Source organism: Fukomys damarensis, unplaced genomic scaffold (assembly GCF_012274545.1).
Source record: "Fukomys damarensis isolate Sample0158 unplaced genomic scaffold, DMR_v1.0_HiC HiC_scaffold_14, whole genome shotgun sequence".
NCBI classification, from domain to species: domain Eukaryota; kingdom Metazoa; phylum Chordata; class Mammalia; order Rodentia; family Bathyergidae; genus Fukomys; species Fukomys damarensis.
This window is the reverse complement of record NW_022900926.1, coordinates 54,999,516-55,025,433: the sequence shown is the minus strand read 5'-3', so window position 1 is coordinate 55,025,433 and position 25,918 is coordinate 54,999,516. Positions and strand designations below refer to the sequence as shown.

Here is a 25,918-nt window from a genome sequence, read left to right as displayed (position 1 = left end):
ATAATAAAGTAGTAGGTTAATAACCACAGTGTGTCCTTCTGGAGCTCATCTGTTCATTCAGACAGGTTTGCCATGATTCAGGCCACTAAAGCCACGAAGTTTGGTATGCTGATGGGTGCCCCGGGTATCAGCAGGTCGATGTTTTGGGAGAAGCTAGTACATTTAGGTATTTTTATGAAATGTGAATTGGATGCATAAAGGTGACCCTTTCCTTTGAACCATTCTGCAGTGTACAGAGGCCCGAGTATAATCACCAATAAGAAAATGAGGCCTCATGCTTCACTCCAGCAACTGACAGGCACGCAGATCTCCCAGCAGCTAGGCGTGTGAAATTTCTGAATTCATGGATAGTTAGCATTCATCATCCACATGTTTCACAATTCATCTGCCTGTGTTGTTTTTTTAGGGTCAAACTTCATTATTACTGATAAATGCCTTTAATAATGTTCCTACTCCCCTCTTCCTCAGCGGTCATCTGAGAATTTGCTCCTGGGTCTGTCTGCTGGGGCCGGTTGTCACCTGCATGCATGAAAGTCAGTCCTTGGCTCTCATGAATGACTGTTTCCATTAAAATATATTAACAGTAATGACTCATCTAACAGCTTAGGCTTTCAAAAGTATTTTCGGTGTGTATTACCTCATTCAGTCCTCATAAACTAATGTGTGTACCAGATAGCATCAGATTAATTTTAAGGTGAAAAATCTAAAGTTCAGAGATCTACCTCAGGTCATATAGTAAGCAAACAAGGGTCAGGATCTTAATCAGTTTTGGCAGCTACAAATTCCTTCAAGTTCTCCATCACATTCACTTGAAAAAACTGGCTTCATCTGAAGAGGGATCCCTCAGTAACTCCATGTGAGAAGATACAGGCGTTGGCCTGCACTGGCTGTTCACCACAGTGCAGATGGTTTATGTTGGGATGAGACCCCCTAGAGGTTGGTAGAAGGCTGCTGGATGTACTCAATCATCTTTCAATTCTAGTTCTATCATTTTGTTGTTGTTGTTGTTGTTGTTGTTAGCAGGTGTGGCCTTAAGCAAATTACCTAGCTCCCTTTAAAAGCTCCATTATCACCTTAGTAAGTGGGAATAATGAGAGTATTCACCTTCAGGATTGTCATGATACTGAATGAAATCCTATTTGTGCAAGCATGTGGTGCAATGCCTGGAAGAGAGGAAACACAGGCAGCGTCAGCTGCTGCATCAGCATCCCCATCACCAGTTGGTTTTCTTGATCCAGTTGATTCCCTTGCTGGTTGTAGGCTGACATTTGAATAGTGGGTTTGGAGCTATACTGATAAAGCCAACCTCCTTTATCTTAGGTACGACGTCTGAGTGCATCTCATCACACTGGCAGGAATTCCCCCAAGTCACAGTGCACTCTAACGAATCCCCCAAACCTTATGAGGGTGAGGTCTTAAGTCATGGGTCATTCTTCTTGAGATAGAGTCCTTCTTCCATTTTCTTTCCAACACCTAAAGAAAGGAGAGTTGGGCTCTAATGAGGAATGAGGAGGGAGAAACATACGGCAGGGCAGGGGTGAGGGGCAAAGCCGGAAGAACTCAGAGGGCACTTGTGGACCATGGCAGGGACACCAGGAAGTAGTGAAATACCTAGGCCACATTTTCTTTTGAGTCAGCTCTATCTAAATTTTATTTGCAATCATAAACAGCTTGATAAAGCTGTTGTGTTACCTGGTCTTATATGAGTGGCAACTTCTTATCAAAAGTTCATTTAATGGAAGTCTTCATTGTCCAAAGCCTGTGACCCCTCCCCATGAGGGCACACTGCTCAACAGGAACCACTGAAATGAAACACCTACTGCACAACATGCAGCTGAGCTGAGCCAAGGAGTTTGTAAAACCTCTTCAAGATAAAGCCAAATATTTGCTATCCCCCCTGGCTTTTTTTTTTTTTACTCTATCTCAACTGATTTGACATAATTAAATCACACTGCATTCTGAGTTTTTACTGTAAATCATTTTGGAGCAAGCAAGTCCCGTCTTCCCAGAGCCATCCTTAATAAAAGATTACTGCCTTTAAAGAAGGAATTAATTACTTGTGTCTGCGTAAATGGTTATATAGGCACCAGGTCTGCTCCTCTTCCTACCCTTTGACTGAGGTATTGCCCAGGGAAATCACTCTGGAAAGAAAAACACCCACCTTTACCTGGGAATCTAAGGCTGGAGAAAGGCTTCAGCTTTCTTCCGCTCAAAAGTAAAGTCTACACACTTCTCATGCCTGAAGCCATAAGCTGCAAATGTGGAAATATTCACCTGCAGCATGACTTTTACAATCTCAGACACATTTGGTGCACTGTCTTTGAAGGAACTTTAGTGTGTATGGGCTGGAAAAGAGGGAAAGTGTGTTACTTTTTTTAATCCAACAACTTATAACTGTGTCAACACATAAGACAGTCTGTCAAAGCTTTCTGCTGGTGTTGCTGCTGTGAATTAATTTTGAGCATCACTTGCGAGCAGTAAACACTTTTGCAGTGTGAACAACTCTTTGTATGGTCGGGGTTGTCAACAGCTTACCATCCCCCTCCAAGGGGGAACCAAAGAGAGGATGCCTCCTCCTGACAAGCCAAGCTGGCTGGAGGTTGAGAAGCAGAAAATCGCCACCGCTCCCATTTCCTCTCTTTCTGTAATGCTTCCTTTCCTTTCGACCACCCTACTAAGCTGAGCTGGAGAACCCTTAAATGTGTTGAATTAAGCATCTGCCTGTGCCATGGAGCATCTGGCCATTTCCTGCTGTTTTAGAATTGACTATAGAATTTGTGGTCCACATCACTTTTGCTCTTAAGTTATTAAAGAAGATATCGTCCTAAGAAACAAGACACAAAGACACAGCGTGCGTGTCAAACACTGACTTGAAAGAGATACTTCTCGTTGGTGTCAAATATTTAACTGAACATTATTTGCACTTAAAACATGGTCACTCAGGTTGATACTTTATGTAATTCTTGGTATATTCATGTTTGCCTTTGGTTTGGTTTGGGTTTGGGTTTTGTATTGTTCAAAGTCGCTGTTCTTTCCCTCCTTTCCATCACCTACCCATTACTGTGGTTCTCAGCAGTGGTACACCCAGTGCCTTCTCTCCCTGCACACCCCATGTCTGAAAGGAGCTCTAAGAACATTTTATGACACAGCAGTGAGAGCCTTCTTGGCTCTGACCCACATTTTTGAGAGGTGTTTCAGAGTCACCATTCCTTTAACTAACATCTGTAATAAACTATGGTGTGTAACAGTCCCATCCTAGCAGTTACTGAAATATCTTAGCTTGTGCAATCCCTAAGGTGTGTGTGCTTTACATACAACCCACTATACAAAAGGTCATACCTTTTTATCCCAAAATTCCTTTCTTCAGATGTTATAATGGGCCCACTTGTTCTAATATCCTGATGTACTAAATAAGAACTGTTTAAGCTGTTCATATCTCACAGGTCACAAAGTAGAGCCTAGAGACTCTCTCCCCAACATCTCTGTCCCTCCACAGCTTTCCTTTCTTGGCATTTAGTGCAGCACTCTTTCTGTGTGCAGAAAGTGCTCTGTAAAGGAGGAAAACTGATTTGCGTCAATTCACATGAAGGTATAGCCACAAGAAAATGAGTTGGATTTTCACCCATTCAGCATCACTTCAGGTTGCAGAGATTTCAGGGATCCTATGAGAAGTCCCCATCACTCATTAGGTAGAGAAGGTGCACGTGCAAGCTGTTGAGCCTAAGGAGATGCCCCTATGACAGTGCAGGCTCGAGGTCACCCAGGGATTGGACCGACTGCCTGTGCCCTGTGGAAGGAGGCGTGGTCTGCACATGCTACTGGGTTGAGCCAGTAGACATCTTACTCCTGTTTCTCTCAATTATGAGCAAAGAACTAGTTTCATGCCCAGTGAAAGCATATTGCTATTCTCCTTCCTAAGATGGGAACATTTGGGAGGGGCAATCCTTTTCAGAGGCATCTGTGCTGTTTCTTCTGCTTCCTCAGAGTGTGGTTAGTTCAGTTCTTTCCTCATGTAGAAGAGAGACTGGGGAAGAGTCCATTTCAGGAGAGTCTTGCAAGAGTTAACTAAGGGTGTTTAAGAATCATCGTGAAATGTATGTAACATAAAAGGCAAATGCAAAATACTTAAATGACAGGTGGCATCATTTAAAAAGGATGTGGGGGCTGATCCCAGAGCTGTGATCATACACAGCTGCATTAATTTGCCTAATCACTGGATTGCTATAACCAGTGTCTATAAATAAACACACAAACTAATCTTTTGATTATCCTTTTTCGTGGCACATTTTCTTTTGCCTTCCTTCTTTTTTCATCTTCCTGCCTTTTCATTGTGATTAAACCATATTTCTAAACTCTGTAATCCCACAGATTCTTCTATAACTGTTATTTTAAGCAACCAAAATAACTTTGGGTGGCTCACAAAGGAAAAATACAGATGGCCAGTAAACATCTAAAAATTCAGGGAAAAAGAAGCGAATTACCATTTTTAAGTACCAGATAGTCAGAGGTTAAAATTACTGGAAAACCTTCAGTGCTTCAATGCTGGCAAAGGTGTGGGGGAAAGCAGCATTCACATGCCAAGTCAGTGGGTACACATGCTGGTGTTCTGGCATTATGTAGCAGAATGATAAGTGTGCATATCATTTGATTTATGAAACTCATTTCTAAGGATTTACCCCAAAATAGTAACAATGAAACGTACATTTTCAGAGATTTTTATTTCACCTTGTTTGCAATAATGAAAAAAAAATGGGAAAATAAAAATGATTGTCAAATGAGCTGGTTAAATTCTAATATATAGGGGAATAATACATTATCTCAAGAAAGATCAAATAAGTCTATACTTACTGTCAAGGACAAAGGGTTATAATACCTTGATGTAAAGAAAAGGAAGGTTACAGAACAAGGAATATAGTATGTTTGCCAGTATAGGAAACCACTATTTCTCAAATATCCATGTGGGCATATAGATTCCTACTCAGCAGAATGGGTAAGGAGCCTGAGATTCTGAGTGTGCTAATAATTTCTCTAGTGTTGTTAATGCTGCTGGTCTGTGAATCACAATTGAGTTGTAAGATTAGATTGTACACGTAGATTATGTGTAAATTAATGCTTGGACATGTATGTACAGAAGGTTCTCCAAGATGATGAATCTGAGTAACTTTTATCTTTGCTTTTTAATATAATTTAAATCAATATTATTAATATAAATACTTCGTAATGCATCTATCTACCTAAATAGTAAAATTGACTTTTAATTAACAAATAGCTTGTATAAGGGGGTGAAGGGAGAGCAGGGATAAGGGGAAAAAATGAGAACCAAGACCTGTCATGTAAAGGTACAAGATCCCAATGATGAATGTAACTGTACTGTGTACCTAAAATTTACCAATAAACTCAATGAGGAAAAAATAGCTTGTCTAAAATATCTTTTTAGAAGATGCTGTTCCAGATTTATTTCTCAGACTTTTAAGGGAGGGGTACAACACTAACATCCGTTGTTTTTAAGAATAATGGATCACTAAATCACAAAAATTTTCAAGACTGACCTCCACAAATTCTGATTCAACCATTCTTTTTTTTTTTTTTTTTTTTTTTGAGACAGGGTCTCACTATGTAGTTGAGACTGATCCGGAACTCACGAACTTACTATGTAGCCCAGGCTGGTCTCAAACTCACAGTGATCCTCCTGCCTCAGCCTCCCAAGTTCTGGGATTACAGGTGTGTGCCACCATGCCCAGCTCAGCCATTCTTTTTTTTTTAATTGAGTTTATTGGTACATTTTAGGTATACAGTACAATTACATTCATCATTGGGGTCTTGTACCTTTACATGACTGGTCTTGGTTCTCATTTTTCCCCTTGTCAACCATTCCTAAAAGGAAAGCCCAACAGTTTTTTAAAGTTTTCCTGGTAAATCTGATACATTTAGTGTTGGTCATTGATCCAGCCTTCAGATTCCTCATCATCAGTTTTCAGCAGTTAGAGGAGATTTCCTTTTTTTTCCCCCTCCACAAAGATACACTTTACTATTTCTACTTCTTATCTTTACCCTTTTCTTTGCCTCCCTTTCACACTATTTCTGACATCAGTACGGATCATCAAAAGTAAGAACATATATTCTATTCAAATTTGCTTGTTGGTAACTCAGGAGAGAGTTGATTTTTGTCTGTAGTATTCTTTTTTTCTCAAAGGTGAAAAAGCAGAAGTTGATATTTGTTTAATCTTAATTTTTACTATTATACATATATGTGTTTTTGATAATTGCTAGGCAGTCAAAATGTTATAGGAATATCAGTTATTGAGGTGTATTTTCTCTGAGGTCTTTTTTTCATTAAGTTTATTGGTACACTTAAGGTAAACGGTACAGTTACATCCATCATTGGGATCGTGTACCTTTTCATGATGTATTTTGATTCTTATTTTTTTCCCCATTCCCCTGTCCCCTCTGCACCCCTCACCCACCCTTCTCTATTTACAAAGACTTTGTTTCCATTTTGTCTTTCTTCATATTTTTTATTTTCCCTTGTTTCCTTTCCCCTACCCTTCCCACTTCCCCTTTTCCTTTAGACCTTTTCTTCCTATTTCACATTAATATTTGTTTTGTATAGTTGGGGGCATTAGTATTTGGTGCATATATATTTATGATTGTCATCTCTTCCTCTTACATTGTTCCCTTTATAAGGATGTAGTGGCCTCTTTGTTTCTCTTAATTAGTTTTGGTTTGAAATTTACTTTGTCTGCAAATAAGGTAGCTACCCCTGCTTTTCTCCAGGCTCCTGTTGCATGGATAATTGTTTTCTTTTTTTGTTTTTTGTTTTTTTTTTGCTTTCAGTCAGTGAGTTTCTTGTTTACAGCATATTGTTGAATTTTGCTTCTTAATCCATTCTGACAGTCTATTTCTTTTGATTGGTGAATTGAGGACATTAACATTGGTGGTTATGAATGATATGTATTGATTTAACATTGTCATGTTATTTTCCTGTTGTTGGCTCTTTTATTTTTTGTTTTTCCCCCAGTCAGATGAGATTTCTACCTGCTGACCTGCTCCTTTTCTTTTCAGAGTCCTTGAACCTCTGGGGTAGTAAGAAGGTGTTGGTGCCCACATCTTCTGTTTCCAATAGAAGTTTTCTGGGTTTTCCACTAGTCTCTTTTACACTGTTCTATCATTGTATGTTAGTTTCCTAGGGCTGTTGTAACAAATTGCCAGACGTGGTGGCTCTCCCACACAATAGAAGTTTATTCACTCAACTCTGTAGGCCAAAAGCCCAAAATCATGGTGTCAGTGGTGCCATACTTCCTCATAAAGCTTTAAAGCAGAATCCTTCCTCATTTTTTCCAGCTTTTGAGGAGGCTTTACACATTCCTTGGCTTATAAAGCTATGACTCCAATCTCTGCCTCGATCTTAACATAGTCTTCTCTTCTGTCTCTTGTAAATATTCTTGTCATTAAGTTTAAGACCCATCCAGAATAATCCAGGATGATTTCTTCTTAAGATCTTCAATTCAGCTATATCTCTAAAGACCCTATTTTGAAACAGGGTCACATTTAGGTTCCAGGAGTTAGTATAGACACATCGTCTTGGGAGACCACAGTTCAACACCTTAGAAGTTGGGTGAAACATTCTATGTTTCTCCTCCCATTTCTCCAGGAGGTTGAGTTTGAGGGTTTGGCTTTTCTTTGTTAGTTACAGTTATAGCAAATTCTTCCATAAAAAATAAAATTGAGCAGCCGCCATGCTGTTGGAGTATCCATGCTAGTGATACAGCTGCCCTGTGGAGCTGAGGGTTTTGTTCTTGGGGAAGAAGGGCTCTCCTTCTTGTTAAGCAGTTGTCTCTGCTAACAGTGGGCCTACCCAACACTCTGTCTGCATACATTCATACTTCTTGCATATTCTCTGAGCGATATATAATCTAACATTCATTTTTCTCCCAGGATCTTCTGGAGAGCAGAAATTAAAGATATGTTTACTGAGAGGTAAAAGTGACATTTTGGTAGAAATTTTAGAAAACTATCCCTGTAAGCCAGTTGATTGTGCTCATCTGGACTTTCAACAAGTTCAGGACCACGTTTCCAACCCCATCCTTCAAGGAGAAAGAGAAAGCCTGAAACGGAGCTAGCTATGGAGCCCATCTTACCACTCTTAAGCAGCCCTTTCTGCAAGCCCCCCCCTTTTTTTTTCTTGGTTGTTGCTATTGTTCTGGTGAGGCAGGATGAGAACTGTGTGTTTGACACTAAGAATACATAAGCCTCTTGGGGGGGTGTTTACTGCATCCTTGTGAGGTACACACGACAGCTTTCTCACAGTATGTATTTTCAGTTGAGGAAGAGGTTTCTCAAAGATGCTTTTCCCGTGTCTGGTCATGCACAACCTTTGGGCATCCCCAGTGCAGGCTTTGAGTCACAGCCCTTCAAGGCCCATACAGAGATATATAAGGCCATACAGAGATATGTGTGGCACTTGTGTCATTTCCCACAGTACACAGAAGGAGAACCAGATTAGTAAAAGGAAACCTTGTTCACATACAGCAGGTGTCTGCTGCCCAGAATCAACCTCCACAATTGAAAATCTCCAGTCTTTGTTAGTTGGGGGAGGGGAGGGCTTGTTCACTGAACTTCAGTTGAACCAATCTTACTTATAAGTAGGTAGCCTCACACCAGAAGTAGGGTCCAAAAGGCCAAATTGCTAAATATCTAAACCATGTGAAAGTAAAAATATTTGACCTTTTCTTTCCTTACAATGTGTAAATCCTATTTAATTCAAAATAGCTGATATTTCTACATTGAACATCTAATGAAAATGTTTTAAATGAAATAAGCAATTAATAGATATTGAGAAGTGATAGAAAATTAAAAAGTAGAAAGCGCAAAAAAGCAGGAACCCCATCTATCTAGGGATTCTCAGAGTTCCGAGCTAATTGTACGGGTAGAGTCCTCTTAAGCTAGCCTGCCTGAGACCAGATGTTTTATTAGTTGAGAAATTGGTTAAACGATGAATCACTTCTGTGAAAGATGCTTCATAGCCTAAATACTATATTTCCCTAAAGTTACAACTGAACAGTTATCTGCTGTTACCTGCTGCCTGTTATCTTTTGATGGGAGCCCAGTACTTGTTCTTGAGGTTTGGGTCTGCTGATTGGGATTCTGTGTCGTCTTTCATGAACATTATTGCATGATCCATTTGTAGTCTCTTTAAGTGAAAGAATTTTTAAGACACGGCACAATCTGTGAAACCATTTTAAATTTCTGTTTCTCAGTCTTTCACAGCTATCTTATTTATACCTAATTTAATAGCAGATTTCCTTCAATGACTTAACTTCTTTCACATCTTGTTCATTTTCATAAAAATAAGTTCTCACACTCAAATTTAATTGGCTAAAATAAGCTTAAATTCCATAATTACAGTGAGAAGTACAGCTGGCATCCACAGTGTCAGCACGCAGTAGATCAGCGGCAGGTGGTGTGAGCCAGAGGACAAGAGAGCATTCTGTGACATTTATTTTGACCACAGGATTATTCACTGTAGTCCACAGAGGAAATGGAGATTGGTGATAAGTCTCATTATTCTGCTAATGTTGATTAATGCTGGAGAAACTTGATGTAGATCCATCAGTTAAGAGTCTTTGTACCAGGTGTATTCTAAACTTCTCCAAGAAACTCATAGGAACAAATCTATATAAAAAGCAGATAGTCATCAAATGGTTGAAGGAGTGTACCAAACATAGGGAGTCACTTTGGGAGAGTACAGTTTGCAGGGAAGCTCGAGCTATCTGAAGGAGGTTTGTAGTTAGGCAAGTATTTAGCTTTTTCTCAAGAACTGATAAACATATCCGTGAAGATAGTTGTGAAATAGGCAAACTTTGCTTCAAGAACTTTGAACTTAATTGATTTTCCTATTAGTTTATTTTGATAAAATAGATTTGTTTGACTTGTTTTTTAATTTCAAGTTTCTATGACATTATTGGGGCACACACACTATGGTCCCTACTGAAGTAGAGAAAGCAGGCGTTTCTATTCTCTTTTTACAGATAGAGAGACCCAAAGAATTTCTGGTCCTTAAGATACATCATGTAAAGGTACAAGATCCCAATGATGAATGTAACAGTACTGAGTACCTAAAATGTGCCAGTACACTTAATGAAAAAGAAAAAAGAAAATATTTTCTGGTTCTTGACAGTGATGATTAGCCTGGACTTTCTACTGTGATTTCTGGCTTAAATTCTCTGCTGTCTGTGGTGCTCTCCCCATTTTTATGGTGTAGGTGAGGCCTTATTTTATAGCACTATGAGAAGCATCTGTCTTGCTCATTGTTGTCCCCAGGACCTGGAATAAATAGGCAAATGAGTGAAGGAGGCAGGACTGATAGTTATTGAGAAGTGCAGTTGGATTAAAGCCAGGTCCTCTGCCTCTTGGTCCTATTTCTCTGCTGCCTTAGGACCTCCTGGTGAGATTTTGCTGAGTTTTCTGTGTCTTCAGTGTCTTCCAGGGCCTTAGAAAAACCCTTTGATCTAGACTGTTACAAATACCACAGACCAATGGGGCCAGGGATTTAGCTCAGTGGTGCCACAACCTGCCTCACAAGCACAAGGTCCTGAGTTCAATCCCTGGTACCCCCCAAATAATAATAATAATAATAATAATAATAATAATAATAATAATAATAATAATAATAATAACATGGAACAAGACCAGTAACTCTGGTGTCAGTACATTTAGCATTTCAACAATTGCACAGCATACAACTTTCATACTTGTATCTGAGTGTTTTTAACTTGAGTTTCAGAATTATCTGGAAATGTACAAGTCAGTAGTTTCCTTTTCAAATTGGGTGAGCATTATATATTAAGAGATTTTTTTGCCAGTAACTAAGAACTATCAATTATTTGTTTCATTTTAAATATTTTTACCCACCAAGAATCTTCACATAAATGTTAATTATATCCTTGTAGCAACTTTTTTCAGTTATTGGGCAATATTACATTCTGAATATTTTTAATAAATACTGTAATTGCCTTTCTACCTGCTGGGAAGTGCTACATATATTTAGGTGGTTGTTTCTGTGTCTGCCTACTATTTCTTATATTCAAATTTCAGGCTTTTAAATTTAAATTGATGGCTCAGTAAACTGATACCACAAATCAAGTGGAACATTGAACAATCATTAAACATTTTCCTGTAGCATGTACAGTGTTTAGAATAATGAACTTTTGGACATTATATATATTGTTTATATTAATTGCTTATAGTAATGTTTAATTTTTGAATGTTTGCATTTTCATTTCCATGTCTCATTAAGTCTTCATATTTTAGTTGTTGGTTGCAACTAACATAGCTGGAGAAATGCAGTAAGGGCTGGACTCAGAGGAGATCCTGGAAAGATCATGACTTAATCATCATTAGGTGCAGCTACCTGTGCACAATAGATACAAACAGTTTCCACAGCATATAGATAAAAGTTCCCAAATATCATATGCACATGGAAGTTTAAAGGTGTCACATAGGTCCTTATTTATAAATAAAATTTTAAAGAAGTGAAGGCTTTCTTTTTTTTTTGGTACCAGGGATCGAACTCAAAAGTTTTAGATTTCATGAGTCCTATCATATATTTGTACAAATGAGGAGACAGATAATGTATAATATTTAATTTAGGTAAAATGCTCTGAACATTTGCTGTGTCTGTGGAACTGGAGATAATGTATTATCTCCTTTAATCTTAATGAAAATCCTATACAGCACTGTTATTTCTATTTTATAGTACTGGTTTTAGGGGAGTTAAAAGTAACTTTTTCTAGCTACCTTATTATAGGCTCAGATGGCAGAGATTGGAACCAGGCATAGGCCACAGCATCCACATGTTACTGTCTCTGCTTAGCTGCTACCTGTTTGAATAACTGCAAAGAGCAAATACTCCTTTTTCTGTTCTACTGTAAATTCTGATACTTACCATGACCCTGTTGGCTTCATGTGGTCAGCTTTTCTTAAGACTGTACCTTGGACTTTTTCTGATTAAGGCTTTTTTCATTTATCAAATGCATATCTCTGGAATTAATGAGAAGATATGGGCATTAACAGGTTAATTGTAGCTCATGCAGTGATCACTGATATGCCAGTATTAACTGTAAGTACATACAGATACAATAAAATTATTTATCAAAACTCTTAGCCACTATGAAGACAGATCTTTGAAAGGGATAAATTCTCCTAGTGACACTAGAGATGTACTTGGATGAAATAACAGGGGATCGGATCCTAAAAAGCTGTTTTAATCACTGGAGGGTAAATTTTCCTAACGTGAAATCCAGTTGCTTAAGGAAGTTACTTACACATAGACTGTCATGATTCTTTCATCTTGTATGTGTAATTCACAGAGCAAAAGAAGCTAGTTAGTAGCAAGGAAAAATCAGCTGTGTGAAGCTTGTCCCTGTTCCCTTAGTATGAATAATAAATGATTTTTCAGTTTCTTTGGTTAGCATGACAGTTCCAAGGAGTTTCCACAGGCGATGCCTTTGCTTTAAAGCTTACATTTTAATTGCTTTAGAAATTTTAAATTTTAGGTATTTTACTCTGTTAGATTGAAGTGCCCTCAAACATAGCCAAATAAATGAAGCCATAATGGATCATAAAATAAAACTATTATGAGAAATAATAAACACTGCAGAGTACTTTAATGAACTAGAAAAAAGTGAAGGTAAAAAAGAATTTAGCAGAAAAGGGCCTAAACTCGGGTAAAATGAAGTTCATTCTTGTTTGGTTCAAAGACTACAAAATAACAAAGAGATTTTTGTTGATCCAGAACACATGTAAAGACTACCAAGTAAAAAGTTGAATGTTGAAAACTGAGTTCAAAAATTAGAAAGAACCAAAGATCTTAAAGAAAAGAGAAAAAGCAAAGCTGACCACAGAATTTTGTCTTTGATGAGATTCAAGCATTAATTGATTTATTCATTAGCTCCAGAGTTTTTATTGAGTGACACCTGTTGTGTCTTAGGTAGCATGCTAGGTGCTAGGGCTCATAATGAAAAGGGAGAGCAGAGTCCTGGACCCTAAAGGCCCACCGTTGAGTGAAGAATATGTGTAAATGAGTGTTCGTCATAGGAACTTGCTGTAGAATTATAGAAGCGAACCTGACATAGAAGCTCAGAAAAGTTTCTGAGGGAAAATGCTCTCTAATCTTACACTTGAAGGATGATTTTCCCAGGGGAAGAGGAGAGGAAGAAGAAGGAATGAGTATATGAAATCTGAGATGAGGATTGCTGGTGCTTTTCAAGAACTGAAGCTCAAGATGGCTAGAGCATAGAGCAATTCAGGAAGAATGGTGAAAGATGAGACTAAGGAATGAGCAACATCCTGATGGTGACTAAACTTGGAAGCTGTATTTGAGCTCAGCTTAATGGGAGGTAGGGATGTGTTATGGCCAGGTTTTCGCTTTGAAAGATTACCTTTCTGGTTGAGGATCTATCTCCTGGAGAAGAAAGAGACTGACAGGAGAGAGGCCATGTGGTCTGGGACTCTTACCTTGCTTGAGCTGCAGAAATGTAATCAAGATGGCCAATATTCATAAAATGTTCATGTCATCTAAGACTTACTTGGGAAAGCAGAGTGTACCAGTGAGGGGGCATTATGAGTTAAGCACGTTTTTTCCCTTACCTTACATATATCGTTAGTCCTCCATATCTATGACTTCCACATCCAAAGATTGAACGAACCACAAATCAAAAATTTTTAATTGTTTTCAGAAAAAAACCTATGCATCTGTGCTAACTTGTTTAGGTTTTTTCTCTGTCATTATTCCATAAGCAAGACACTATAACAACTATTCACTTAGTATTTACATTGTATTAGGTATAATAAATAATCTAGAGATGATTTAGGTACACTGGAAGATGTGCATATGTTATGTGTAAATACTATGGCATTTTATATAAAGGTCTTGAGCACCCACAGATTTTGGTATTCAGACAACTGTATGTATGCCATCTTGTAGCACACAGAAGGATTTTCAGCACAGTACCTTAGCACTCATTGTCACTCATACTTGTTTGCATCCATTCTCCAAAGCCTAATTAGTCACCTGCTGCTTTCTGTGTACTCTCTTTGGGTTTTAAAACAAAAGATAATAATCCCACTCTCAAGGGAATTTACATTCTATTTCAAATCCAGACTGTAACTCAGTAATCAAATTAATAAACAGTATTATTTCAGAGAGCATTGAGTGCTAAGAGGGTATTAAAATGCAGCCGTGTGATTGAGAGGAGGGCAGTGTTTAGGAAGGTCTGTATGTGGAAGGTTGGGCGATGCCTAACAGGTGAATTAAGACCTGAATGAGAAGGCCCTGCCCTGCTAAAACCTGGGGGAGAAGGCTTCCAAGGTGAGACAAAAGAAAACATGAAAGTCCTGAAGCTAACAGGGCACTGTTTGAGGAACAGCTGAAGGCCAAAGTAACTGGAGAAGAGGGGAGGAAAGGATAATGGGCAATGATGAGGAGAAAGTCCAGGCAGGAGCTTGGCCTGGGTGAGAACCTCAGGCTCCTGTGAGCAGTGGAAAGCTAAAGTAAGAGTCTTAGGACAGTGATATGATCTAAAGTTCAATTTTAAATGATTACTCTCAGTATTATGGGAAGAGGGGCTTTTATAGTCACAAAAGTGAAAGTACAGAGGCCAGTAAGTAAGTACACAAGTCCAGGAGAGAGGTGGTGGTGACCTAGCCTGAACATAAGATGTTGATCTCAAAGTGTAGTCTCTGGGTTCCTGAAAGTCCCCAGACCAGTTGAGAGAAATGCAAAGTCAAATTTTTTTCCTAGTCGAATTAGGAGGCTGTTTTCCCTTTTTACAGCAGTGACATGTAACTAATAGTCCAGAAGTGATGGTGGGTGAGACGGCTGGTATCTTATAGCACACGACATGGCAGGAGCACCAAACTGCCGGTTCTTTACCACCACACATTCAGACTGACAGTGCCACCAGTGTTCTCGCAGAAGCAGGAACCATTACTGTTTTTATTAAATCTTCACTCCTGAGTTGATAACTTGTCAGTACGCTGTACAGTAAAGTGGAATGTGCACATGAAGTTTCTCTGCCTTGTCCCAAAGTATGAAGGTAGTTGCAAGAGGCACTTTAGTGCAGCTATTGAGTTGCAAGCTGAACTGGCTGGTTTGTTGTTGTTGTTCTTGTTGTTGTTGTTGTTGTTGTTGATGATGATGATGATGATGATGATGATGATGATGATGATGATGCTGATGATGATGATGATGATGATGCTGATGATGATGATGATGATGATGCTGATGATGATGATGATGATGATGCTGATGATGATGATGATGATGATGCTGATGATGATGATGATGATGATGCTGATGATGATGATGATGATGATGATGATGATGATGATGATGAAATGCCAACCTTTCTTTAGCAGAAAAACTCACAGGCAAACTCTAGTCATGCAGAGTTGAGTATTTACTTGACAGACATTTTCTCAAAATTGAATGAAGTGGTTTTGATACTTCAAAGAAAACAACTGATAGTATTTGTTGCCAGTGATCAAATAAAGCTTAAAGCAAAAATTAGGATTTTGGAAAGCATGTCACTGCCACTGTGAGCTTGATAACTTCCTAAGGCACTAAAAACTTTTTCTGGTGGAACTGATCGTGATATTAATGAATGTGGATCTTTTGATATTGAATGATATAATGCATAAACATATGGAAGATCTCTATGATGCTCTACAAGTATTTCCAAGTGATGAATGTGTGATGTTATAAAATAGAGCAAAAGTAAAAGATTCAAAGTGTAAGACACACTGATAGATTTCAGTGTGATAGAAGAAGAAAAGTTTCTGGATGGGGTTCTCAGTTCTACATTCATACTCCACATTTTTAAAACTACCACTTAGTTCTACAGAATCAAAGAAAAATATCCACAGTTATCAAAGGCTACTAAAATACTTTATCCATTTCCAACTACACATCTGTGTGAAGCCAAATTTTCTTCATACCCTTCAATCAAAACACCATCTCAAAAAAAATATCTCACAACAGAATGAATATTACAAAAAATATTCTCTGGATATATCAGTCTTCTACTGAAGACCTTTGTGAAAATGTAAAACAATGTTATTTGTCTCACTCTTATTTAGGAAAATATACATATTTATGTATTTATTTATTTATTTGTGTATTATTTATGTTAGCCTAACATAATTTTAATATTCCAAATAAGATGAATTCTATATTTTTTAAATTCCTGCTTTAATTTCTAGTATCAATAGATATAATTCACATAATCATAATCAAAGAACTCTGGGTTCTTTATTAATTTTTAGATATATAAAGGAGTTCTCAGCCCTACTTGTTTGAGAAACTCTGAGCTGGTGAAAACTTGTTTAGTTTAGGATGTATTATGGAGATGCAGTCAATGGAAGACTACTTATAACTTTCTTTGATTCGTGGTCATGATTTATGGTTTCTTTAATTCTTAAATATTTTTCCCAAGGAACTATGATTTAAAAAAAAATAGATAAAAGCAAATTTGGAGGGAGAGTAGTAACAAGAATTCTTTTTTGGCTATATTATATTTGAGATGCATGTTCAGATACCAAATTGGAAATTGGATTTGGAAATTAGGAAGAAGTCAGAGTGAGGTATAATAAATCTGGACTTCCTCAGCGTAGAGGTACCAAAAGCCATAGTCCTGGGAATAGTAAGCGTGATTAGAGAAGAGAAAAAATCCAAGGTTGGAACTAGGTGACACATAAACATTTAGAGGAGGAAGAGTCAGCCAAGGAGACTGGGAAGGAGTCCCGGTGAGGCAAATGAGAAGTCAGGACAGTGTGACACCACCGAAGCCACAGAAGAAAGTGGGCTAACTCAGTCAAATGATGTTGAGAAGTCATTTGTAAGATGAGACAATAGATGTGAGCATGGGACTGACAAGACCAAGTTCAACAGTGACCATGATAAAAACAGTTTATTTGGAGTGACACATCAAAACTACTTATAACAGTTTAAGGAGAAAGTAAGAAATGAGAAAATAAAGACATTGAGTATAGATAAATCTTTTGAGGATTTTCCTTCAGAGCAGAAATAGAGAAAAGGGTGATATCTGGAGGAAGCTGTGGAATCAAAAAGAGATTTTTAAGATGGGAGATGTTAAACATGTTTATTTGCCAATGGAACTGGTCCAAGATAAAAAGAAAAAATAATGTCACAGTGAGAGTAAGGATAAATTACAGAACATATTGCTTAAGTGTGAGAGAGAAAGAGATTGGCATCCAGAGGTCAAGAATAGCGATCAACCCCTGGTACGAGCTGGGAGAGCAAAGGGAGCCCACGAATAGAGCAGATCATCCCTTCACCTGAACAAAAGGTTAACAGTGGGAAGCATATGAATTCAAGAGAGTTCTAGGGGAGGGGAGTCTCTAAGACAATAATGGTTGTTCTGGTCTATTTTCTGCCTCTAAAAACACAATACTGCAGATTAAGTAAATTATAAAGAAAAGAAGTTTTATTTTGGTCTCATAGTTCTGGCCCAAGATCAGGAGGCCACATCTGGTAGTAGCTTTCTTGCTGACAGAGTCCCAAAGTGGACCAGGGCATCATATGACAAGATAGAGGTTGTATGAGATACCCAGCCAAAATGACTTTTGTAGCAGACCCACTGTTAGGATAACCCACTGATCTATTAATCATCTGGATAGATTAATCCATTCATGAGGCAGAGCCTGATCACCAGTTAAAGATGCCTGATCCCACCTCCTAATAGCTCCTTAATGGGAATTAAATTTCAACATGAGTTTCAGAGGGGAAGAACCATATTCAAAGCATAGCAAGAGCCTAGGTCATTGGTGGTGAACCCATGGCATGCATGCCTCAGTGGGATGTTTGTATCATTGCAAGCTCTAAAAGGTTCACCATCACTAGCATAGCTTCTGCGTATGGTTGGTTGGTTGGTTGGTTAATTAGTTAATTGTTTGATTGACTTCCTTGGTTTTTATTTTTTCACTTTCTTGAGTCTGGAGAGATAGTAGGTGTTTCTCCACTTCTTTAGCCATTTAATTCTCTTCCTTGGGCTGCATTAAGCAGAGTCCACCTGATGACCAGCTTGTGCTTTGGCCTCATCTTTCTGATCCAGTAGACTGTTTCTCAAAAGCCTGATGAGAGAAGGGTGTCTTCTGACTCTAAGGGACGCTCACCTTTAGTAATAAGCCCTGGAACTGAAGCCCAGTCAACTCTACCTGGATGCTTCCTGACTTCTTGTTATGTCAGTTAGGAAAGGAAAAGTCTCAAGGATTGTCAGGTCTCCATTCTCAGTGGAAACCATTGGGACTAGCAGCTTTTAGCAGAGAGATTTACATGAGGTTTTATTCCATTCCAAGAAAATACTGTCCATTTTCCCAGGAGGATATTTTAAATATTATTATTGCTAATAAATGCAATCATTCCCTTCAGTATCTCATGTTAGTAATACATGACTAATTCTGTGTCATCTCAAGACATCCCCCAGGTGAGGGGGTGGTTTAAGAAAAAAGGAAGTGAACTGTGTCTGGTTTCATTATGAGGCTGGGGCTCATATCAGTCCTCACACCCGTGGGGCAGGACACTGCCTAGAGCAGAAATCCTGAAATCAGTTTCATCATTAAACATCCTCTTGTCTTAGATAGTTCTCAGTAGGAGAAATAAATAAATATAGTAAATATTTATTCAGAATTTCCTCTCAGAATTTACTGAGGAAGATTCAGTACAGCCTACACACACTGCGCCAATTCCTAAAGGGTATTGTTTTCAGAGTTAGTTTTCGCCCTGGCTGCCCACTGCTTTGTAAGCCTAGTACAATTTCATGATAAAAAAGAAAGATCCATTGCGCATAGTTCCCTTTCATTTGTTCCTTGGCCTCTGAGTGGATAAAAAGAAGAAAAAATTAGTGACTAGAGCTGAGAGAGTTGACATTTAATGATAGAAGTTCTAAGTTCTAAGATCTACAAAACTGTATCCCACATCCAAAAAAAAAAAAAAAATCACAAACAGAGATTGTGGGAAATAAAGTACACAAGTAATACATGAAAGGTTTTCGAAGGGTTTCATTTCTACAAGTTCATCCCCTCAGTGTGGGGATGGAGCTACCCAATACAATGAAATTGTGGCCTACCTTTTAAGACCAAGAAGATTTCTGTCTGCTCCTCAGTGTTAAAATTGCCCTGTATTTGAGATCACATTTTGATGTATATATTGGCACATATTGTTGGCTTCAACGTGGCATTAAGTTGAAATGATTATCTTTAAATTTAGACTTCAAAGTTTATTCAGAGAATAATGACACAAGGCAGTGAGGGTGACAGGACTTGAAATCACATCATCCCACCTGACATTTGAAGAAACTGGAAACAGTTACCCAGAGCGAGGGCCCGGAGAAAGAGAAGACCTGCCTCCACTTCCTCTGTACTATCTTTATAGGTCCCTCCTTGCTCTGGTTTCCCTAGAGTGCAGACCTGTTTTTTTATGCCATGAGGAGGCAGATTTGCCCTCCAAAAGGACTCTGTAATGCAATAACATGATACATACAATTCTTCAAAATGGACTTGGCTACTTTTCTTCCCATTACAGGCAGCCAAGTAGAATCAAGTACTTGTGATCAAGCTTCGATGCCTGATTATACTAACTCATCCACAAAATGCCTCTTACCCTGTGGCAGTGTTTATTTCATGGACAGTGTAGGTTTGATTTTTCATTGTCCATCTACCTGATTAAATTAATGAGCTATGAAACCCAGATAAGAAGAGGTGGCCACTGCAAATGTGCCTTGCCGTGGAGTGCTGAAGTTCTGTTCCCTGGGACCTGGTACCTGCTGCTTTTTCTATCAAAGACAATATAGAATGATATTGGAATGTTTTAGTTTTCTATATTTTTTTAAATGTCTGCTTCAAATATGAAGAAATCTTGTTCTGCCAGTTCTTGTCTCAAGGAAGAAAAAGAAAATGTATTGAATATAGACCAAAGCCAACTAGTATCTACCCTTGGTCTAATCCTACTTTTTTTTTCTCATTAAGTTTATTGATACATTTTATACAATACAGTTACATTCATCATTGGGATCTTGTACTTATGTGGCAACCTACAGTGTGGGAAAAATTTTTGCCAGCTATTTCTCAGTCAAAGGTCTCTACTATCTAGAATGTATAAAAAACTCAAAAAAATCAGACCCCCAAATACTACTCCTACTTCTGAAGATTATTTAGGTAGAAAGATACAGAGAGAACAGAAAGCACAAAATTTTTGCAAGAGGTTCATTAACTTCAAGAGAAAGCAATGGTGTAATATAGGGTTTAATGTGGGATGAGTTATAAATAATTACTTTGAATGTAAGGGGCCCAAATTTTGGTATTTAAGATCTAAAAAATAAGCCTTTTAAAAGAGATTTTGAGGAGGGGAGGGGGGAGTGAAGGGAGGGCAGGGACAAGGGGAAAAAATGAGAACCAAGACCTGTCATGTCAAGGTACAGGATCCCAGTAATGAATGTAACTGTATTGTATACCTAGAATTTACCAATTAACTCAATAAAAAGAAAAAATATAAAAGAGATTTTGAGGAGGGGAGGGGGGAGTGAAGGGAGGGCAGGGACAAGGGGAAAAAATGAGAACCAAGACCTGTCATGTCAAGGTACAGGATCCCAGTAATGAATGTAACTGTATTGTATACCTAGAATTTACCAATTAACTCAATAAAAAGAAAAAATATAAAAGAGATTTTGATGACGAAAGCCAAAAATTGCCCTATCCTTCAGTTTTCTTCTTGTTCCATTGGTAACAGTAGAATTGCCACCCCCATAAATAGATGAAAGGACTGAAAAACAGGAAGCAACATCAAATAGTTTTAAATTACTTTGGGAAACTCCAGAAAGTGGGTGTAACGTGTGGGCCTTTAAAAATGAATCACATCTATGCATTTGATGTACAGCTACTTAATTACTTCTTACAATTTAGCCTAACATTCACTGGTACTTTTATTTTCTGCCTGTGTTTTGGCCTGTATTTGCTCTGTATAACTGCTGTTGGTTTAGTTGACGTTGGTTCCATCAAGTTATTCAGTACATACATTACAAATTATGTATAGAAAAAAAAGAAACTGCAAGAGATAAAGGTATCAGGTGATTGTGGTGGTGGCGGTGGTTGTTGTTGTTGTTTAAGATTAAGGTTTACTTAGTTCACCCATGGCAAGACCATGATAATTTTGGTTGCAGCACAGCCAAACAGGAGAAGGCTTGGCTAAGCCATATAAGCATGGTTTTCCCAAAGTGGCAGTAAAGGAGGCCTTTGCTGAATGAGTACCTTGATGTTCTGGAAGTCCCTTGAGCCCTGCCCTTGCTCACTCATAGGGTCAGTGTCTGTAGCCCTGGATGTCCATAGTCTACCACTGCCTACCTACATCTGCAGGCTGCCCAGCCCTGATCTCCATAGCACCTGGATAGTTCTATCTCTAAATATTTGAGGGCTCAGAACAAGGTTGCAATTCAAGTTCATGTGCCACATGTTTAAATATTAAAATATTGTAAATCAAGCTAGCAAACTGATTGCTTGATTTGATGACCTTTCTGAAGGCCAGGTTTAATGGATTGCCAGCCAGAAACCTAATAGTATTAGGGAGCTAATGAATTCATTTCTTCTTTTCTGTTCCTGGTCCTACCATTTGCTCAATCATTCATCCTGCAGATGCCTTGATACCCACATGACAGTGATAAAACCACATCTCTATTAACATCTGCCATTGGCTTTTGCTCACTTTTTAAGTAATGTACCATCCAAGAGAGGAAGGACTCAGGGAAAAGGCCTCTACTGACCCCTTCTTCCCCAGACCTAAGAGTCTTGCTGCTGTGGGGCCTTTACATAGAGTCTGCTGCATCTCCTTTTCCTTCATGACAGCAGTTACTTTTTTTTCGCACTGACACTACTCCTGCCTAAATTTGAAGGGCCTGAGTGAGTTGGCACTTTCTAAATAAGATTATCAGGCTCTGGGTAGGGCAAGAGCAGGCACAATGTTAACATCTTGGTGGTGTCTTGCCTTAAGTCTTCTTATCTGTTTACCTTCTCCAAGCTTTGTTTCTGATCCCTGATGCATACTTCACCTCTCTAGACATGGCTAGGTCTCTAACTCAAGGTCTGGGCAAGGAAACTGTTTGGGGGGCTGTTAAACGGTCTCTCCTTTGCCTTCTCCGCAATAACTGGTCTTCTCAAACCTAGTGAGGAATTATAACATTTTTGCTAAATGATATCAGAAAATCCTTGATACCTGAGGATTTTGGGAGTGTTGATAAAGTGTTGGTATGTTAACAGATCTGAGTTATATATTGTCCCCTTTTTGCCATCTTCATGCCACTGGTTAGGCCACTTAACTTCTCTGTCCTTCATTGTCCATCCCCCCCTAGAAATATGAATAATAACTAATGCCTATTTTTACTGCTTCATTTGGACATTTTCAGGACAGATGCTTAAGTATATATGTGAAAAGCAGTCAAAATAACGCATCATGTGCCCTTCTAGTAGAACTTCAATTTTTTAAAAAATATATTACAAAGAAATCCAATTCAGATTTCCATAAGTTGACAGAAAAGTGTGAAATCTGTTTCTAACAGATGTTGCCTATGATCCACCAAATGTAAACATGTTTGCAAGACGATAGTGAGACAACCTGTTTACACAAGGAAGTACTGAAAAAAGCAAACAAAAAAGCATCACCCAGAGCAGTCATTGTGATCAAAGTGCCGTTGATTATTAGGGTGTAAAGGGAACTGATGACTCAACTTAGCACCACCGCGGTCTCCAGATTTCAGTTTCGTAACAGAGTTTCTTTTCAGGAATATTCTTCATTTACACACAAATCCGATTTTCTTTCTAAAATGTTTCTCGATTTTTGTCAAACCGAAATACCAGGATCCCCTCAAAGATGACTCCGATACTCAGATAATGCTCAATGAGCATCTTGCGGATACACGTTACCTAGTAGAGCACAGGGTTTTTACTCCCTGGGATCCTGGTGGCTGAGGCAGAAGGCAGGTCTTCACATACAAACTTCTGGCTCACTCTGCTCTTATGCATTGTCCCTAATTAGTCAGATGGAGTATAGAAACTCTCAGACTACATGGTGGTAGAAAGTAACTTTCTGAATCAATCAAAGTGTGATATTTTGATCCTTTCATATGCCTGGGTATTCTTGGCAAATGCATGTTCAAATCAGTGACTCAGAGATGCAAAGTAGGTCTCTGATGCTCCTGGCTGGAAATCAAGTTTTAAACCTGAAGCAAAATATAGTCTAGTAAAAAATAATTATGATCTGTGTTAAATTTAGCAGTTTTTATGTGAAAATAACTACCACTGTCCCTCAAAGTAATGTACATCAAGAGTCTGCCCTATGTAGAAAGAGGAACTGGGTTAGCAGAGGTAGAGTCTACATGAAAATCGATAACAAATCTCTAGGATGGCTTTTTTGTGAAGATCCACTCAGAGCTCATTCAGGGTATGGATTTCCACTGAAATAAATTTTTTAAGTCCACTTTGAGAATGGTGATGCTCAACCCTGTAGAGGTGAAAAACCTGATGATGTCCATAGAAATAGATTTAAGAAGACTGAGAATCTGATTATTTATAACACCATTCTATGGAAAATAGGTACATATTTCAACATGTACCCTGGGTTGCAGGAACCTCCCTCTCCAAATAATGACAAGGGCTGTTAGAACAGTAAGAGTAGGGACACCACCAAGCCTGTGACCCAGAAGCAGGAGCATCACCCAGGGTCAAGGGGGGAAGAGCCAATAGTGTGAGCTCCTTGTATTTATAGTGCAATTTCAGTCCGGGATTAATGTATCAGCATTTTCCTGTGCTTTAGAATACTTGAAAATATTTAAGATTCCAATCCACTGAAAAAATAGATATGTAAAACTCTTAGAATTAATAAACAAGATGAGCACATTTATAAGATTTTTAAAAATCAATATGCAAAAATCAATTTTATTTTTACATCCCACCAGTGAAACACTCTGAAAATCAAATTAACCGATTCCATCTATAATGCCATCAGAAAGAATGAAATATTGGGGAATAAAATCAATACTGAAGACTGTAGAACACTTACGGAAAGAAATTGAGAAATAAATGGAAAAAAATCAAGTGTTCATAATTTGAAAGATTGCAATACTATCCAAACTTGTACATATTCAAAACAATCTTCATCAAATTTCTAGTTAGCATTTCTATAGACGTTGATGGTCTGGTTCTTAAATTCATACAGAAATACAAAGAACCCAGAATAACGAAAACAATCTTAAAAATGAAAAAGTTTGAGAACTAACATTTTCTTATTTTAAAACATACTACAAAGCTATGATAAATAGGCACTATAGTCCTTCCTTACACCTTATACAAATATTGACTAAGAATGGATCATAAACTAAATTTAAGTGCCAGAACTCTTAGAAGAAATATAAGAATAAATCTTTATGGGGCCAGGGATTTAGCTCAGTGGTTCCAGCACCTGCCTCGCAAGCACAAGGTCCTGAGTTCGATCCCCAGTACCAAAAAAAGAATAAATCTTTATGACCTTGAACTGCTCAATGGTTTCTTAGATATGACACCTAAAGAAATAGTGGTGTGATGAGAGACAAAAAATAGATGCATGGAACTTTATCAAAATTTAAAACTTAACCAAGACCTGTCATGTAAAGGTACAAGATCCCAATAATGAATGTAATTGTACTGTATACCTAAAATGTACCAATAAACTCAATAAAAGAAAAAAATTTAAAACTTACATGTTTAAAGAAAACCGTTAATAAAGTGAAAACTACAAAGTGGAATAAAACAGTTGTAAATCATATACCTGACAAAGGTTTTGAATCTAGCATATATAAAGAATTCTTAGAGTTTAACACTCAAAAGGACAACACCCAATCAAACAATGGGCAAATGATTAAAATGGGCATTTCTCCAGAAAATACATACTAATTCTAATAAGTATATGAAAAGATGCTCAACGTCATTAGTCACCAGGGAAACACAAATTAAAGCCACAATGAGATGCTGCTTTATACTGATTAGGATGCCCCAAATCTAAGATAGAAAGTAAGTATTTTGAGCATGTGGAGACATTGGAACCTTTATACATTGCCTATGAGACTGTAAGATGGTACAGTCATTTCAGAAAACAGTTTGGAAGTTGTTCAAATGTTAAACATAGATTTACCATATGTGCTAGTATAGATTAGTAAGGGTTCCCCAGAACCCTGACAGGATGATGTGTGTGTTTGGGGGTGGGGCAGGGGAGGAGAATAGATTTATTTTAAGGAATTGACTCCTATTGTTGTAGAGGCTGGCAAGTCAAATTTGCATGATAAGCCAGCAGACTGGTAACTCAGGGAAGAGTTGATGTAGCAGTTTAAGGCTGAAGGTAGTTTGGTATCAAAATTTCCTCTTTCTTAAGAAAAGTTAGTCTTTTCTCTTTGGGGTCTTCAACTGTTTGTGTGAGGTTCACCTACATTCTGGAATGTTAATCACTTCTAAAAAATAATACCTTCATAGGAACATCCAAATACATTTGACCTTGGTACCATGGTGTACCCAAGTTAATGCAAAAACTTAACCATCCCACCCAGCAATTCTGCTCCCAGATGTATATCCAAGAGAATTAAAAACATGTTTAAATGCCTATGGCAGCCTTATTCATAATAGTCAAATGTGGGAACAACCCAATGTCCATCAGATGATAAATGGATAAACAATGTGGTAAATGCATACAGTAGATTTTTATTAAGCCATATAAAAGGAATAAAGCATTGATACATGCTGTATCATGAGTGAACCTTGAAAACATCATGGTAAAGGTATACAGAAGAAGCTACATAGTATATGATTCTGTTTACCTGAAATGTGCGGA

General features: G+C 38.1%; 1 protein-coding gene across 2 annotated transcripts in view; it reads left to right on the top strand.

Annotated features, from left to right (window-relative positions):
* The window catches only part of Bach2 (BTB domain and CNC homolog 2), a 270,490-nt gene that overhangs the window by 68,531 nt on the left and 176,041 nt on the right, over positions 1 to 25,918 (top strand). The gene's annotated exons all lie outside the window — the stretch shown is intronic.